Source organism: Diadema antillarum, unplaced genomic scaffold, assembly GCF_040938485.1.
Source record: "Diadema antillarum isolate AM-2024a unplaced genomic scaffold, OU_Dant_1.0 scf00000203, whole genome shotgun sequence".
Taxonomy (NCBI): Eukaryota; Metazoa; Echinodermata; class Echinoidea; order Diadematoida; family Diadematidae; genus Diadema; species Diadema antillarum.
In genome coordinates, this window is record NW_027271092.1 from 809,800 (window position 1) to 828,960 (window position 19,161).

Genomic DNA, 19,161 nt, shown 5'->3' on the forward strand with positions numbered 1-19,161 from the left:
ATATGTAATTCATGTGTATTTGTGTAGGAGTTCTCAAGGAGTTGGGAATCCCCCTTTCCTCCTGTAATCATAAAAAAAAATCACGGTGAGATTGCGTCCGTATAATAGAGAGATCCGGATAAAGGGAGGCCGGATAAGAGAGGTTCAACTGTACTTACAAAAATCTGTTTCTACCTTAGATTTACAAATTATATAACTTTTGAATGTAAGTTTAATGTAACCAAATATGCTTTTATGATCTATGTGCATTCTTTAAATGGCACATCCGATATCATTACTGAAATACTGACAATATCAAATATGTTTCAGTGTAATTGTTGGTTGTAAACTTTGGTCAAGTAGCCTACAAGCACTAATGTTGAATCTGAAAAAACTTCTCATGTCCCTTAAAGACTTCTTCTTAAAATGATTTTACTTCATGCGACAACTTAGCACATGGAGTACAGTAGGGGCATACCTGATATGGCAATGATGATATGTTACTCTCATTTTCTTTTTATAAATAATGCCCTTGTGTACATGTATGTACTGTTTCATTATTTTACATTCAGTCTATGTTTCTTAATGGTATGAGTGAAAGTTTGGTATTTGAAGTGCATCAAAATAAAAAAAGTTTTATGGTGGAATTTGATTTGTGGGATACAGTCATCATGTACATGTATCACATACTGTATATCCCAACTCTTGATTAGGAGTGTGGCTTAAATCAAGTCAAGTGTTGTCGGGAGTGTAATGCATCTATAAGTCAATGCACTTGTTCAAAATCATAAGAATAATTGAAAGTAGAGTAGCTATTAAAAAGAAAACTGATATTCACATTAAGGGCAAGTCCAAGATAAGGTCCCCTCAGAAGGCAAAATTTCATCTATGCTCAATGTTGACATGTTTGGTAGCATTTTGAAGCTTATGAGTTGAAGTTTTGATTTCCATGGAGGAAAAAATGATATTATGTAAATTTATGCAAATTTCAAGGGCTTCATTTGCATAAATGTGAAACACAGCGTTACGTATGGGACATTTATAAAAATTCATATTAATTCAAAGGAAAGCAAATGATATTTGATTAATATGTGGACATAAGAAGTTCATCACATAGTTTAACTTTGTATGAAAATTTAGGGATTATGCAAATGATTATGCAAATTAGCTCGTGTCCTATCATGAGATGTCCCATACGTAACAAAATGAGGTCATTTTTTTAGGTTTTTTCTGAAATTGCTATGGTTATTTTAATGCCCTTTTGGAAAGTTCTAATTTATTGTTTAGAGAAATCAAATACCAGAGAAAAAAGAAAAAAAAAGTAAAAGAAATATTTTTTATGAGGCATTAAAATAATGTTACGTATGGGAAAAATGCGTTACGTATGGGACATCCTCATACATATTGCATGTGAATGCATGTAGCAAGCTGGGAAGGTCTCTCAGTACACAAATGGTCTATCATCCTGAAGAAAGCATCCCAACATTGTAGCTACTTTTTGAGTTATAGACACTTGAAACAATACATGAACTTGACTGAACAATTTTCAGAAAGGGGGAGGGGAAAATGGCAAAATACACAATGAAAAATCAACATTAAAGGGATGGTATAGTTTTTTGTAGAAATGGGGATTCAGTTTTCAACATTTAAAGAGATGATTGGAAACCAATTACTGAATTACTTACGAGCATAAAATCCTAAGACTAGAGGAATTCAAAGTTTATGTGATGGAGATCCAATTTGAAATGGTTGTGATATATGTAGAAAAAAAAAAAAGTAAAATGATTTTTTTTTTATTGCAAGTGATACACAAATTGTCCTTATTTAGTTTTCAGTAGTAGCCACAACAAAATTCATGGGTATACAATACATACTGAGGTGTGACTCGAATCAATGACCTGACTGCTAGACGGCCATCATATATCTCCTCGATCACTGGGGTTCCACGCAGCAGGTATTGCTTATTTATTAAACTTAATATTTCTTGTGTCAAGTTGTTTTTCATTGAAACTAAATGGCAAACTGCCCTTCATCAATGGAAGTAAACACTTTATTAAACTATTCAATTTTTTCAGTAGTAACTATCCTGATAAAAATAGGGCATACATACTCAGGTTGGTCATAAAAAATATAGAATATGATTGAATGTGATTATGATGGTAAATATCTGGGGAATATTGTTCCCTTGTCAATCTGGATCAGTATTTGAGTAATTTCAACTGATTCCACCTCAATAATTATGCAAAAATTTGTTTATGGGTATTTTGCAAAATTATTTTGCAAAATACCCATAAACATGGTTCCCCACACACTAAACGAATGGGGGACAAAGGGCATGCATACCCAGGTTGGTCATGAAAATATAAAAATATGATTGAATATGATTATGATGGTGAATATTTGGGGAATATTGTTTCCTTGACAATCTGGATCGGTATTTGAGTAGTTTCAACTGATTTTACTTCAATAATTATGCAAAATACCCATAAACATGGTTCTTCACACACTAAATGAATGGGGGACAAACTGTCCCATACGTAACTGTCCCATACGTAACACGTCATGTCTGTCTTTGATTAGAACCTGTCATTAGAGCTTTTTGCCTAATGACATGAAACTTACCTGTGATAATCTTGAGTGTTGTGACTTTCATCACAGTGAGTTACAAGTTGTAGAATGATATACTTTCAGAGAGTTTTGAGGTTGAAAAAAATGTTCAAAAAAACAAATTTTTTCTGGTCCCATACGTAACGGCACATATTTTCTCTTCTAGAATATAATTGTCAAGGTCATTTTTTCCAATTTTTTACATGATTATACTTCTTCTAGATATCAATCACCATGATGAAGTTCAATATGATCAAAGGCCATTAACACTATTTTTCAGGTCATAAAAGTCTCTGAATGTCCCATACGTAACGTGCGCGTTATCTTGGACTTGCCCTTAACTGGAATTACTGCAGTCCATCTTCCAGTTTAGAAATGTGATGTCCCTCAAAAAGTTTTCATATTACCTTCCAATTAAAGTACAAGTTTGCACAATGTGCAAACTATCTTTATTTCTTTAGCATTTATTCCTGGATTCCAACTTTCATAGTCTGACCACTTTGTTCAATATGTTTACAATAGATGCTTCCTACTTGAATATCATGTATCATTTCATTTTGTTATGTTTAATGTATTTTTAACCAAGAAATATGAAAATAAAGTGAAATTGAATTGAATCGTATCTATAAGTTGAGCATATCAACAACCACAACACAAAATGGGACCTTTGTTATTACATCATATCGGACCTAAAGTAGGAAATGTATTATTTTTAAAAGTCTATACAGTGATCTATAACTATCAAATCAACGAATTGCTGAATCACTGACCGAAAACATAGTTGCTATATTTTCTTAAAACCAATGAGAAGTTTTGAAGTGAATGACATTGTCACCTTTAGCTTGTTTTCACAAAGTGGATGCGACCAATTTCCTGATCACAGAGACCTGTGCTAAGTCTTTCTGATTCTACAGAAGACTTCATGAAAACTTAGATATTTTTTCTTGTCCTGTTAGGAGAATATAGAATTTCTCTTTTTTCAAAGTTTATTTTTTGGATGACACAGATGCATGTACAGTGGAAACTCAATATAAAGAAGTAACAAAATACCTGATGTAACAAACCGCATTGTACTTTCTCCGGTCCCAATGAATTTATTTTCTTTGTTTTGTATTGTTCATATACTCATATAACGAAATATCTGATATAAAGAACAAACTGTCTTGGTCCCCAGGATCTTGTTCTACTGAGTTTCCACTGTACCACATAATACATTGTACCTCCCTGATTGCTATGTGGAATGTCTGTGACATCGATGTGGGAATGTTCACACCCCTGTTATTAGGTACAGTGCACTCCCATTAAAGCAAACATGGTCATAACAATATTTTCATTACAACAAAGTAAAAATTAATGTCCCAGAATCATCATAGATCGATATCTTTTTACATATTTCAGTGTTTGAGTATAACAAAATTTTGATATAATGAAAGAAAATTGCCATGTCGCGAGGATTTTGTAATAATGGAAGTCACCTTCAAGTCACCATCAAGCTACAGTTGTATATTTTGAGAAAAATTTCATGAAACTTCTACCGTTCTGTTTCTGATCTGATCTTACTTAAATAAAGTCAACAAGTTAACAGCACTTGTTATATTCTACTTCACATAATTATTCAAATTAGTTACATTGTTTTAATGTTTGCCCTTTTGATAAAATTTCTGAAAAACAAAGCATCAGTACATTGGTTGCCATGGGTATGTAAACTCACACAAAATCAATGACGGTAAATTAGGAAACCTGCATGCCATACATGGAGTTAATGTCGGCACACATGCAGTGATGATCACAAAACTTGTAATTGTGTTTAACTACTGAGAGGTTTATCATGTACAGACAGGCTATTCAAGACACTTTCAACCCCACTTTTTTACCTCAGTCTATTGCTTCCTTTGAATGCAAACAACACACCCTTATGTACCAACATTCCACGGATCTGACAAAGGCAACACAACTGTTGCTTTATCCAAATTTGCATTCATTGTCATGCAGAGTTCATCTGACACTATAGACGCTGTCTATGGAGCGCAAACAGTGCATATTGGGTCACCAAATTTTCTTTTCCACTCTGAACTTATACTCGTGTAGATCGAATCTGCAGAACAAATATGCCTGCCTTCGAACATTTTTATTGTACTTATGGCAACACAGTCCCCATATCTTCATTCCCTGTCAAATGGAAAATTTCCTATTCTATAATAAGCTGTGCAAGTTTTAGAAATATAGGCCAGGTTAGCTTGGATTCTGTAAATTGTGTTATGAGTATGACCTAATTATGAATTAAGAAGTTTTCTTCCTAATTTTTTGTGTGTCCAAAAATAGAGAATGTTGACTGTTATCTTCTTTGTGTTTTAAACTTATAGCATTCTTGTGGCCTAGCTCTTGCAAGGTTTGTAGTTCATACAGACTAGTTTGTGTTGGTGTATAGAAGACTGACAGTGAAGCTGGGCGAGTGAGGCCTTTTCAAACATGAATCTGTTTCACATTGCTAAACGAAACCATGCAATAATGACCAACCTACATACGAGGTGCATGCGTCATTTATGTTTCTTGTGCCGATCTGATCAGTTGTACATATATTTACCAGTCCAAATTGAACAGTATAAGATTTTATAAAGTACGGTTAGCACAGAGGTTTTTCTTTCACAAAAGGTAATTTTTGAATAGTAAACTTTGTGATGGATCTGTTTCACATGGCTAAACCATGCAATAATGACCAGCCTACATACGAGGCACATAATATGCATCATTTATGCTTCTTGTGCCAAGCTATCAGCTGTACATATATTTACCAGTCCATATTGATGCATCAAATGTCTCTGAACAGTGTAAGATTTTATGAAGTACGGTTTACAATAGCACAGAGGTTTTTCTTTCATGAAAGGTTATTTTTGAATGGTAAACTTTATGATGACTGATATCATCTGATGTAAAATGAACCTTGTTAACTTTAAAAAGGTCATGGCACATTGTGTTCACGGATGAATCCACAGCCCTTGAGGTGAGTCTGCCATAGATAGAGAACTCTGTATTGTCGTTTCTATTTGAATTGATTGGCTCATTAGGATGCCTAACCGGTCGTCTCGTTCTCATTCCATTGTTGTTGAAGAACATATCACTCACATGGTGATGTATCTAGCCCCTAGATTCAAATGATCCATAGTTAATTGTACTTGTCAAACATGGCATAGAATTTTAGGTGGTGGGGCATAATGAGACTCTGAATGTGACTGGGGGTTCTTGCCTGTGCATACTTTACATTCTAGCTTCCAAAGGATATGAAGGTGTATTATTGAAATGGTGTGATTTATTCACACTACGGTGCAACTTCACGATTGTCCCCCTATTGTGTTCCTGTGCTCTCTCTGTGAAATTCCATGACCCACCGTGAGAAACCTTTCCCTCTGTGCTAATAAAGGATTCTCAGGAAATCAAATTTCGATCTTATAAACATCAACTCTTTTGGATTGTGCTTTGCTATCTCCTATTTTGATAACAAAAAACATAAATTTCTCTACCTGAGAGCCAGTGTGTACTTCAGTCTCTGTGACACAAACACTTAAACAAAAAATATATCTACTGACACTTTGGCCTTCCCCAACCCAACCCCCAACACCACCCCCCCCCCCCAAAAAAAAAAAAAAAAGGGGGTGGGGGGGGGGAGGTGAAATACAGAATGAAGGAAGGCCTGCAATGCAAACATTGGACTGACTTGAATTAAAACATTTTTTTTACCCACTTTCCCCACCATTGCCTGAAAAGTGCAATTTTCTCTGGCATATGTCCATTCCCACTTGGAGTTGACAGTTAATATTTGTCAGGTTCTATTATGCCCTTCATATTATTCTGCAGGTTCGCAAATCTATCACACATTTCGTTGTATTCCTCAGGTTTCTAATCCCATTGTATACCTGGCTTTATTCTGTGAGTTTCTAAATCCATTATGCACTTGGTTAGAGGTGCCCCTCGAGGCATGTGAGAGTGGGACGCCAAATAGACATAAAAAAGAGAGCTCCCAGTAATTGAAGATCAATACCACGTGACAATCTCTGGTTACTGAAAGGCTTCAGTTTGAACTTTGAACTCTTCATAATATTGGCTAGTTTTTGTTACACTATAATATTTCAACACTACATGACCTACATGTGCCCCTTGGAGAATAGCAGTGTCATCATTGTCGCTTTTGTGCCTTGCAAAAAACAGACTTTCTGAACAAAGTTACAGAGTAGTTTAAACTGATCTATTTCAAATTGTTTCATGGTATTCCAGTTTGTCTAGAGACAAGGAATAATTTTGAATGTCATGGCAACAGATTCCCTGTGCTGCATTATTTTATAAAAGTTCCTGAAAAGCTGTTCAAAGATGAAGTCTGAAGGTGGTTCATTTTATTTTTAAGTCAGAGGCCTAGAAGGAATAAGTTTGTCATCAAATGTAACTTTTGTAGGGATGGAGAAATAATCCACATTTTCTCATTGTGTCATTGCATGTAGATTTCAGGTCTTTGTGGACATAGCTCACTTCTCTCTCTCCACAAAAAGAAAGAAGAAAGAAAGAAAGGAAAACAGCAGTTCTTTGACTAGTAATCCCCCTTTCTAGCACCTCAAAGATTAATCTGCCATGTTCAGGAATGTTTGCTCCTCGATCATTCAGCATCACTATTGTGGCAAAGAAATGAATGATTATTATCAAGTGCAGGTGCCTTAAAGGGATGGTACAGTTGTGATTGAGATGGGGCTTCTGGTTTCCAACTTTTTTGTGAGATAATGAGAACCCTAATTTGAAATGTGAATGAGTATGTAATTCTACATGGGATTAAAAATTTATTTGATGAAAATTGCTTTTAAATGACTGAGATTTCCAAAACAAGTGTATCCTAATAAAAGATGGGACCCACTCTTGTAAGGATCACTTATTATTTTATTTTGTTTTTGGATATCTCAGCCATTTCAAATCCATTTGTTATAAAATAAACTTTGAATTTCAATTAGAGTTGTATGCTGTGTAATAATCGATAAGTGGTTTCTTAATACCTCACAAAAAGTTAACAGCTCAATCCTCATCTCAACCAATACTATCTCCTGTCCCTTTAAATCATATGAATGAGTGATTTGGCTAATAATCTGCAGTGAACATGTATTCTGAAGCATATTTGACTGCCATGTTCTTGTACACATCACCTCCTGACATGATGCTTTGAGCCCCTTTTGCAATAAGATCTTTTACGAAATTCTCTAACAATGTATTGAGTTAGAATTCTATTCAGCACTGGAATAGGTATTGGTTTTCACAAGTTGAAATGACAATGATGATTGTTTGGAAAGTGTTTGCTTCAAGGTATGTTAGAGGAGAGGATCAGTTTTAAAGGATGAAAAAGAAAAAAGAAGTGATTTGTGGTCACTGATGGTGCAGTGCACTCCTGTTATACCAAACACGGTTATAATGAAAATCTCCTCACAAGGAAGTAAAACTGCAGGTCCCGAAATCGGTATCGACTTATTTTTATATACTTCATTGTTTGACTTTAATTTCAATATGACATAACAGAGGAAAACTGCTGGTCCTGAGGACTTTATGATGATTATAATGAGAGTCCACTATGTGTATTAAGAGTTTTTGATATGTTTTGGCATTCATCTGCAATGTACTTGAAAGTGGGAGTACTGATGTAGAATTGTTATTTCAAAGAGGGTCCCAGAGCAAGCATTGTTGCATATTTGTTAAGATAAACAAAGACCGAGCTAAATCAGGGAAAAAATAGAATATAAAATGTATTTGTTAATGCCTCTATTTTGTGAAGTTGAAGGTTGATTGTGTGAAAAGTGAGGCATACTTCTGTTAGACATTGTTCAGATTTACAAATGAGATGTCACTGAACTAGGTTATCAGCAGCTAATGTAAATATGCCCTTTCTTGGCAATGACACAGTTTGAATATATATACTTGGTACTGTCATACGTATTATAGAGGAAATTGAGGTATACATTCAAGCTAGATGGCCACCAAGAATAGAAATTCCCATTTCCTTACAAATGGTAAAAAAATTGAAAAGATGGGTTTACCCCGTTTTGAGGGTGCAGAGTCTGAATCTGCTTGAAGCAACTTGTGCATCCCTGAGAATTTTGAGATAGCCATGATTGCTGCCAAGAAGGCTATCATGAAATTGTGATATGCCTTTTGAATGGTGGATAAATTGAAAACAAATTGATGGTTTTGCCCTACATTGAGGGTGCTGAATTTGAATCTGGTTAATGCAACTCCTGCATCCTTGAGGATTTAGAGATACTACAGATTTTTGGTAGCCATATTGGTGGCCATCTTGAATATCTCATAACTTTCAAGGATACAAAAATTGCATCAATGAGATTTGGATTCAGCACCCTCAAAATAGGGTTGAACTATCAATTTGTTTCATTTGTTTTCATCATTTATAAGAAAGAACTTGTTTTGATATTTCAATTTTTGGCAGTCATTTGGAATATCTCTAAAACCAATGCAAGAGTTACAATAAACAGATTTGGACTCATCATGCTCAAGATGAGATGAAACCATCAAATCTTTTCAATTTTTGACCATTTGTAAGAAAATATATGGGAATTTCAATTATTGATGGCCAGCATAATATCTCAAATTCCTCAACGATGCAAAAATGTTGCCTCATTTAGATTTGCATTCCGAGCCCTTGAAATAAAGTGAGATATTTCTTTTTGTTTCAAAGTTTTCACCATAAGGAAATTTAGGAATTTCACATTTTGGTGGCCATTTTGGCAGCCATCTTGAATATCTCAAAACTCTCCAGGATGAAAGAGTTGCATCGTCAAGATTCTGATTCAGCACCCTTGAAATAGGGTAAAACCATCACAAAATGTCGGGCAGATGGTAAAACAAGGTTTAGCCTCTGGCACCAGGCTCTTAACTTTTTAATATGTGGGAAGACAGAGATTTTGCCAGGGAAAACATTCATACCAGATAATAAGTGCAAATGTGTGTGTGCTTCATAAAACAGTGTGTAATTGCTATAGTATAGGAGATATGATTACAGTGATGACAATGATATTAAAGGATAATGTTTGTAAAAAGTAACAGTAGTGGTGATAACATTATTAATGATAATGCTTTGTACACATTGATCTTTCTGTTGAAAAGGCTGCTATGAAATTTCATAAAACACTGAATTCGAAATCAACACCAATTTGAGCAGATAAATAATATGGATTTGTAAATGTGGAATATTCTGGGGTTTGGTAACGTTTATGAACCTTTTGAGCTCTTCTGACTTAGTGCAAAAATTAAAATGATATGGATGAAATATTAAAACTGTACCGGTACAAAATGTTCTCATTCTCAAAATTACAAACACAAGAACAAACTATAATAATGGAAAATTGGAATGACATCACATCACATCACTTGTAGAGATAAACAAAGTAGAAAGGATAGATAGATAGATAGATAAAAGAATAGAGAGGTTTAGAATAAACCTGAATAAACATAAAAGACATCTGAGGAACACGATGATATGTTATTGGAGATATCAGCCTCATTAAATTGTTTTGTTCTAAGGCACTCTCTTATTTCCACCCAAGTTTCAGTGTTCCATGTACTGATTGATGCTGTCTTTATTACAGACAACTACTGTAAAATGAGGAATGTTTGCATACATTTTTATTTCACAAATTTCAGGAGAGCCAAGATTCGGAAAATTGAAATGCACATGAAAGTTCTTGTCTAGACACTATACTTATTGAATGTTAGAGTCAACTTGTGTAAACTTCATGCCGCGAAAAAGGCTGTCAGCTCCAATTTGCGAAAATTTCATACCATGAAAATATTGTGTTTTACAGTATTAAACTATAGGCCCTACTGTCTACAGAAGTTTTCATTGGTGGTTTAGGGATGGGTACAAACAGTCACACATAATTGAACATGCACTTTATAGGATTCATCAATGCTGTATTGACCTGTATTGAACTGACAAATGTATTTGTGCTGTATAGTGCTCACCTTGATCTAATTCCTCTATAATATGGCCGACTTACCATAAAAGTGTCGGAATCCCTTCCCTGCCAAAACAGAAGAAAAGAATAGAGGTCAAAGTCTTAATTTGATCTCAAACTGCCTATAGTGCCTGAAACGTTGTATGAATGTTTTTTTTTTAAATCTTTTATTTATCTATTTTTTACACTTTAGTATATCAATACCCCCCCCCCCCAACTCCTATCAAGTATCATTTAAACTATTTGCAAGCATATATAGATTGTGTGCACGGGGATTGCAACGATTCTCAAGCTTTAAGCTTATGTTGCAATTCCTTTGCGTGTTCGTTACCTTGAATAATGTAGCTCTCTTAGTGGAGTTGTATACTATCCTGTAACTGCTTCTTATCAATGTATACTTATTGTATATATTCTGTCTTGGCTATATGAGATGTACTTGCATACATTTGTATGCATTCCTATATTGTGAACACGCATGAAATCTTGAATAAATAAATAAAAAAATATATTATGTGCAAATAATGGTTGACATTTTTTGTCAAGGATAAAATGAAATTAAGAGGATTTGAATGTAATTGCTGTCAGGATTGAAAAATTTGAATGTCTGATAATGGTGTATAAATGCTACACATGAAAAAGATGTGTTTGCCTATTGGAGAAATTTGCAGGCAGCATTAACCTGTTGAGGATGGTTTGATTTTGCTACAACACGCATTTCCCATGTAGAGACCTGCCTGAGTATACTCCGAACTCATCCTCAATGGGTTAAGGCATGAAAGTCGCATTTTATGAGAGATGCCTCTTTGAAATCCTGGGGCTTGGAATTCTTTATTTAAGCCTTTCTGCCATCCTTTTGTGTAAATGAACAACAGGGATTGCTGCTTTTAAGCTCCATTTCACCTGTACTACAGATATGCCGTCTGTTAATCCAAACATGTGATTCTGTGGAGGTATTCATGCTAGTCAGCACAGTCAAAACAGATTTCTGTATGAAGAACTGCACCTGTTAGTTTGTTCAGTACATGGTTAACTCTAGCTGCAGACATAGAGCTAATGCAATTCTTTGTAATCTGTGGTACCTCTTCAGTACCTGTGACACTAAGTTGTGGATCGATAGGATGATGCAAAATAATAGCTGATATATATATATTTTTTCAGACAATCTTGTAATCATAATGCTTTACACCTTCTTGGTGGGGGAGGGGCCAGGGAAACATATTCAGAAGCTTATTAATATGAATATATCTTCATATACTATATACTAAACAGATTAGGCCAATGCAGCATATTTTCACGTGCTCCAAACAAAATTCTCAAAAAAGTCTGTAATTATCATGTTATTGTGTCCAAAAGGGCAAAATGATTCAAAGTTCATTTCAAAGTTCAATTCAAAGTGCAATGCAAAGACAATGAAGGAGAAACCACATAGATTTTACTGTGGCTCATGTTGAATTAAAGAGAGAGAGAGAGAGAGAGATAGGAGTGAGATATGTATACCCAAAACATTCAAACATTGTTTGGTTTGTTAACACAAGTATACCGACTTGTTTCTTCACTTCTGAAATATGCATGTTTATGATCATTTTGTGTGTGTGTTTTTTTATGTCTCTTCTTAGCCATGTTGATCAGCAGCAACTCTCTCCCCAGTGGGTTTCCCATGACTGCATTCTAGTGAATACACTTGTGTGTTTTACCAAATGCTGGAATGTCAAAGAGTAGTTCATGCATGACAAATACCCATTCAGAATATCTTGATGGCTATGTTTATCACTACAAATTGATTGTGAGCCAACTGCATTCATAACTTTTAAGAGAATTGCACTTGTGTAGCATGGCAAAATGCTCTGTAATCATATGCAAATTCCCTTTTCCAAAAAAAGAGAGAAAAAAGTATTCAAAGCTGACTATTCTAGAAACATTTTTGCACAGACCCCAAATTTTGATCAAGACTTTGTCTTCATCGTGGATGATATTATGTTTGAAAGAGTTAACTAGATTAAAGGTTTATGACATTTTCTAGTTCACTAATGGTTTGGATATCACATGTAACATGGATAGTTGCTGAGGAAATAAGTCCCTTCCCTTGCTTCACAATAACAGATAGGAAGGTATTATATTGCGTAATTATGAGCAGTTTTGTTGCTTTTTATGCCTGTTAAAGGGGAATCATACCCATGTGTCAGTGCATGGATTGAGTGATATTACTGCAAGACAAAGCTATATAAATAAAAAAGTTGAGTGTTGTCTTCTCATCAGGCAATGGCGGTACTGAAACTCTATAACTTTTGAACGGATCATCCACGTTTCCTCATACTTCACTGATTTGTTCTAATATTGCTGCATTCATGCAATCCACATACAGCACAAGTGTATGTACTGATTTTGGTGTCATTCACCCTTTAAAAATGCACTCCTAATGAAAACCCACTACTGACGTCAGCTCTCTGAACCATGACAGCCTACGTCACACAATGCTTTGGACGAGGATGAATAATCCTACCCGTGTCAAGTTGAAGTAATGACATTGAACAAAAATAGTTTTTGTTGATGACAAGTGTTTCTGCACCTCCTAGGGTGTGAAGCGAGTAGTAGTTGACCTTTTTAAAAGATTTTCTTAGATATAGTAGACAATAGGAGGGTCTACACTAGAGAACTATGTAGCTACGATTCATTGTCATATCCCTATGTCAGCAAACTTTCAGGAGGAGCAGGGAGAATGCTAACGTGTCACTGTCAGAGATCCTGTGATGAACATTCTTTTCATAATTGTGAGAATTTTCTGTGAAAGTTTGATTTGTTTCCTTCAGTCATATTCATTTCGCATTGAATGTTACAGGGATTTGGAGTTCAGGTCACACACTTTTAGTCAGTTCAATTCCAAAATATGATATATATGTGAAATCCACCCCCTGCACACAGGGCAACCACCTGTTCATACACAGTAAGGGCAAGAATGAGTTTTCTGGGGAATCTGAAGTATAGCGTGATTTATCAAACAAAACAGACAACAAAACAGTTTGCGATGTTTGTTGTCAGCGTATTATATGTTTGTAACAAAGCATTCCTCCATTTTATGTGTGATTACTGAAGTAGTGGATCGAAATGATAATAGATTTTAAAAGTAAATAGGCTGTATGTTTGTTTTGTATGAGCATGTGTATCTGTGAGTGTCAGAATCTTTGTTTTACCAATGAGTGAGTGCAACTAATTGAATTGTCATAGTTCGTTGCTTCAGAAACCTTTGAAATCAGTAGGGCCTAGTATAGACAGCTGGCTTTCATACCATTAAAAATGCAAATAGGATAAACAAAGACCACTGAACTGTGGCCTATCAAATTCTTATCCATTGTCAACGACACACCTTGCTTGTCGTACATTTCTGTCCCTGAAATTTTTGTGTTATAGCAAAATCAGGATTTATTGTCCATGGAGATAACCAGCAGAGAGAAGACATAATTGATACTTGTATAACATTTTTTTTTATTTGATTTGCAAAGAGTAATGAACAATTTGAAGAGGTGTGTTGTGACTCCAATTGATTGTGGTAAGATGGTAGAAAGAGAACTAGAAATGCCTAAGGGGAAAATGCAAGGGGCAAAAATTCACTCATAAAAATGTCAAAATTTGTCAAATAGGCCCTGCTGTTGGGAGATGAAAACATTAGACATAGAAATGTCACAGATAACATTATTTCTTTGTACAAATGTTACCGGTAAAAATGCCAGAGGCTGAAACCAAGTGCAAAGGCAAAAATGTCAGTCATACATTATGCGGAGCTAAACTATTCCACAGTGTTGATGTGGCTAAGGAGGTGCAGAAGAAAATGTGAAGTAATTGGTGGTAGCATTTAGTGCATGACGAATATTTGATAGCATGAAAATTTTCGTGAATTTTTACTCTGTACTTTCACAAAAATAAAAATGCGTAAATCATATATTCTTATCTCTTGGTATTCCCATTGTAGGCAAAATTATTTCTCTGTATACTGCTACTCTCTTTCAATCTTATGTTATGTGTAAGAAGCAATTTTTTTTCTTAAACATGCTTAAAGTGAGTTTTGCAACCATATCCAATGTTTGTACTCAAGTATGCTGTTCTATGATTTTGATTGTCTTCTATCATGGAATATAAATCAATAATAACAATATATTTGTCCATGTGTTTAGGACAGCTGATAATGCAACCATGAACCTTAGAATATGTTTTATTTGTTTTTTTCATGCCGCAGTGCTAAAGAAACATTACACAGGTGATGACAGATAGCCTCCAGTCTATTCGTTGTTTGACAAGTCAGAGTTAATCGAGGTGGACCCTCAAAACTCCGCACAGGAAGTTGTAGCCATTCCATTACCCCTCCCATCAAACAAGCCGAACTGATAACTGGCCATGCATCACTCAAGGGGACATCGGATGAGGAACACTTACACCTATGGCTCAACAGGTGGTGATGTGTTGTATGCCACTGGGGATGATGGTTACCATACCAACTCAACGGAGGGCTACCACACCATGCCCAATTACAGTAGCAACAGCAGTAGCAGCAGTCGCAGCAGCTCAAGCAGTCGCTACGGCAACAAGCACGCAATGAACAGGACTTCTCATTCCAATCATGTTGGTCACACGATAGAGTCAAACGGCAGTAGGAGAGCAAGGATGGGAGGTGTAGGAGGAGGAGGAGGAGGAGGAGGAGAAGGAAAAGGAGGGAGTCTCTATCACCAGCACCACAATGGTTACCAAGGCAACCACATCAATAGAAACTATGCAACCAAGGAAACGCAGAGGAGATACCAAACCTGGAATGGCAACGGAAGACACTCGGATGGTATTCTGTTTTCTTTGGCAATGTTGCCGATTTGCTCCCTTTTCTGTTGCTTTGCAGTTTTTAACACCGGCACTAACATCATGACTGCATTCCGTGTACATGAAAGGAACAGTTGATTTCACACTAATATCCGTCATCTTTTAAATCTGGTTTTTGTTTAGTGCAAATTGATTTGATTGTGATTGTAAACAATGCATCTGCATGTTTTATGGGTTTGTTTTCCATAACCCGGAACATACATGTATATGCAATGATGGCAGCATCAATTATGGTCTTTTTGATTGTTGATTTAAATTGTCTCATGCCATTAACCTCCTTTCTCTCATTTTGTCCCAGCACAAATGTTAAAGCTGGCACAAATGCTATTAGTCAACGCACTAACCCAATGATTTTCTTTCTCACATTTATTCTATAAGTTGTAACATTTTGCCTTGATTAATTTACTTCACTTTGCATTTTTTTTTTTAATGTTGATGATTCACTAATGATTCATATGTATGCCGTATATTGCTTGAGCGCCCCCATGCAGTCATGACCAGTTAGACAGTTTTGCCTGGAGTTTGCTAAATTTCGTAGGCATGAAGCTCTAGAGATACTAGAATTCCTGTGACTTGTATGTATTGTTCATGCAATACCAATTTGCATTCCATTCATGTAGACCTATAGGGAGAGGATGCTTGGGTAGAATGTTGTTAATTCAATGAATAGCAATAAAGCTCAAGCAAGTTAAGAAATATAAAACCACTGCAAAATATGTGGTATAGAATATATCCTGTAACATGTCTGTTATTTAAGATATCTACAATATTCTTAATTCATTTCATAAATGTTTTTCCAAATGAAGAATTAATATTAGAATAGGTAAATGTGTATTAGCATTCATTCATACATATTCAGTCCACATTTGATGGAAAATTATATGTTACAAAAATAAAGAAAAAAGGCAAAAGGCAAGTGAAAGTTTGTATGTGAGTGATCAATTCTACACCAATACCTTTGTTTATTTGGTCTGCTTACCGGACAGGACTCAACACTTACAGTTTTCTCTGGTTTCCTGTTCGGACCACTAAAATCATAAAATTTGAAAATTTTGGTGACCCACAATAAAAGGAAACATAGCACTCCTTTTTTTGTCAAAGTTGCTCGTTCAGGCCACCAAAAGATACCCTTTTCTGAAAATTTGTGGCCCGACATCAATTTTTAGTAGCCCCATGCCAACATGCTAACACTATATGTTGAGACCTGCATTAGGCTATAACAACCTGCATTTTTGTTTTGCTGTAGAGCCTGTGTGATTGTTTGAGTGTACTTCAATTGATTTTGACTTACCATCAGTAGCAATTAACCTGTGTTTTATTTGTTTCTCTTTGTTTTTAGCAATGTGGTATTTTATGGCCAGTCCTTTTGCCCTCTGTTCACATGGCTTTATTCTTCAGTCCACCTAGAGTGGTTTTGAAACTATTTACTTATTTATTGTATACACTACTTTTCATCACTTGTGTTACTTAATCATTTGAAACTTTTCTACTTTTTAACAACCAATTATTGTTTATACTGAATTTATGTAATATTTTCATACAGGCAAGGCTGCATATTGTATACATTGTTTTGTTCTCTTTCTATGTTTGCAGTGGATTTAATATACCAGTATGATATCCCACTATAGTGTGCATTTGCATTATATATATGAAAATAAGGCTTGCTGAAAAGTAAGCATTAATTCATAAAAGCAATGATATGCAGTACTTTGCACAGAGGTGCAGGTTAAAAAAAAACATGGGAACACTTCTTTATAAAACTTCATTGGAAATATTTTCTAAAGTTGCATGTGTGATTAAGAAAAATATGTTCTAACAATTCACAATTCATACTTTTGTACACTCACATTCAAAAGCACACTATAGTTCTATAACTTGAACCTCTCGTAAATATTAAGTGTATTTTTGTGCAAGTTCCCTGTACCTCTGTACAATGGAAATCTTGACATGAAATTTACACAGTGTGTGTTGTTAAAGAGAGATAGAGGGTCATTTTAGGGTTAGAACTGGCAAGGCAGATGATTTTAAAATCTGATGACTTTTAAATTATCAGTTCTTATTGATTTGTGTATTTATTTCAAAATATTTTGACAGGATAACATGATCAGCAAGATAATGCTGTTGTACATCAAGATCCTGTACAATCCAGGTTTATAAATATAAAATCACATTTTGTGAATAGAGAAAACAAAAAAAGTTTGAAGGAGCAAGATGCCCAGTTGAAATCAGTAATAGCTTTAACCATCAGGTGTTGAAAATTACAGAAAATAATGTAGTTAAAATGGATTGTCAAAACATTTGGTACATGTACAATCAAACCATCTACAATATAAGCTTCAAAATTTTTCCAACAGGATCTTCAATTCACAAGCCCTCAATAACAGAAAAGTGGGAGTACATCAGAGTTGACAAAATATTCACGCAGGGGCTCATGGATAGATGACAAACAGTCCTGCCCATTAAACTGACGATAATTGTCATTGCTGCAGGTACAATAAGCAACAGTTGAACATTTATTGAACACACCACTTAAAGATGCTTATAATTGTAGCTGTGTCAATGTTAATGTATCTGCTGTTTAAGGTGTGTGGCTACAACCAGTTACCCCAGAAATAAAAACAAAACAAAACAGGTAAACTAATAGCGTAATTGATAAAAGACAATGCAGGACTTAATTGTGGTAAGAATTTGAAAATGTCTCAAAGTTTTACAAGAGGATTTGCTGTCGGAATAGATTTATTGACTGCGTGAGAATGGATGAGTATAAGTCATGGTGCACCTGCATAAATGGAAGCATATTCACAACGAAGTATATTTGAGCACTCTATATGCACGCAGGAGGTCATGGATAGATGACAAACAGTCCTGCCCATTAAACTTGACGATAATTGCCATTACTGAAGGTACAAGTTTACTCTTACAACATAATTATGAGCTGTATTTACACACACATACATTCACACACACGCACACAATCACAAACACACTGTTTTCATCTTTTAGGAATTGTCACATCAAGAAAAGCCCTTGTCATCATCAACTCCAAAGTTTCTACCTCCTGCTGAGTTCATTCAGAAGTACAACAACAGCAACAACAAAAAAATAAAAAAAATGTGGTGAAACATGGTCTAACAGGTTCCCTCTGGAGTATAAAATGTACAATCCATCGAAAATATTGGACTGCTGTTTATCAAATTTCTAAGGCTTTATACTGGACTGTGCTGTCTATTCCAAGCTCTATCTGATTTCTATACTTCTGTTACAGTGTTATGCTTGTACATTAGATTTGATATTGCATCCTAATGACACCAGATTCCAAAACGTTTTGTTATCATTATCTCTCACTGATTATAAACCAATTCTTTAGAATTCCAGTTGCGAAAAATAAAGAAAGGAAAAATGCATGCATTTTGGTGCCTCTTGGAAAGAGGTCAGAATGGTAGCTATAGTCAAGGCTGCAAACTCTGTACAACAATAGAGCACTGCTGTATACCATGGCAAAATATTTTCCCAGTTACAATGGAGGAGAGGTGTTCAGAAATATTGAGTTCTGTTGTTGCCTGGTTTCCACTGGAGTTGACCTTGTTCACATTGTAGGATCCCACACAAGCATAGAGTACGCAGTATCAACTGATAGATACAGTACAGTTGTTTCTGATTATGGATCACACTTTGCTCCTCATGGGTCCATAAACATTAGGGTTTTATAAAGTCAGTGCAT

The 19,161-nt window shown here is 35.2% G+C and overlaps 1 protein-coding gene across 1 annotated transcript in view; it reads left to right on the top strand.

Annotated features, from left to right (window-relative positions):
• The window catches only part of LOC139723956 (filamin-A-like), a 62,363-nt gene that overhangs the window by 29,136 nt on the left and 14,066 nt on the right, over nt 1-19,161 (top strand). The gene's annotated exons all lie outside the window — the stretch shown is intronic.